We start from the raw sequence: 913 nt of genomic DNA on the forward strand, positions 1-913 counted from the left end.
CAAAGCTTCTGATATATTGTTACAATATCAGTTGAAAAATATTAAAAATACATAGGCACAATTTTTTTTTATAAGCATTTAAAGATCAAATTTTAATTTGAAAAATTATTTTGTAGTTAAAAATTTATAAAATGTTCAATTTTTGTATCTAAGAATTGAAAATTTAAAACAAGATTCCACGTAAGTAATTAATTCTGTTACCAAAAAATCTAAAAAATACATTTACACAGTTTATTTTTATAGTCATTTTAAGTACAAATTTGGACGAAATTACATATTAAAAACCTAGGATAACTATTTTAGTTATTTTGTTGTGATTGTATAATATTATTCGTGGGTACTTGAAACTTCTAAAGTATACTATTATATATCTATGATAGTACCACGGTTTTTTGTTGATGTATATCGCGTTATAAGTACCTAATAGATATTATGATATGATTAATTTGGAATTTATTATATGTACCTATTATAGATCAATTTTTTAAAATACTATAGACTATAATATAATATTATGTCTTATACCTAGACTGACATACCGTCTCCGCTCAGAATCGTTTTTCTTATACAATGATATATCATTGAATTCAAATTTAATACCATCCATTATACAGTGACCCACTTGTAACCTACTGTACAGCAGAGTGACATCCACTTACCCACCTTTTTTTATTTACATTGATAACAGTTAATAGATCTATGGTTTAGAATGATAATATTCATAAGTAATAATTTTTATGTTGTATCACGGCCTGTTATTCAAGGCATGAATACGTCTTGTCATGCGGTGGCACGGCGGCTAGCCCATTTAGGCCTAGAAAAATGTTCATTTAATATTGATTTTACGAGTTATACATGCTCATTTAATTACTAATATTAAATGGATCTTTAAAACTAACTTGAATAGATGTTG

The sequence above is a fragment of the Acyrthosiphon pisum genome, chromosome A1, assembly GCF_005508785.2.
Source record: "Acyrthosiphon pisum isolate AL4f chromosome A1, pea_aphid_22Mar2018_4r6ur, whole genome shotgun sequence".
In the NCBI taxonomy this organism is placed as follows: domain Eukaryota; kingdom Metazoa; phylum Arthropoda; class Insecta; order Hemiptera; family Aphididae; genus Acyrthosiphon; species Acyrthosiphon pisum.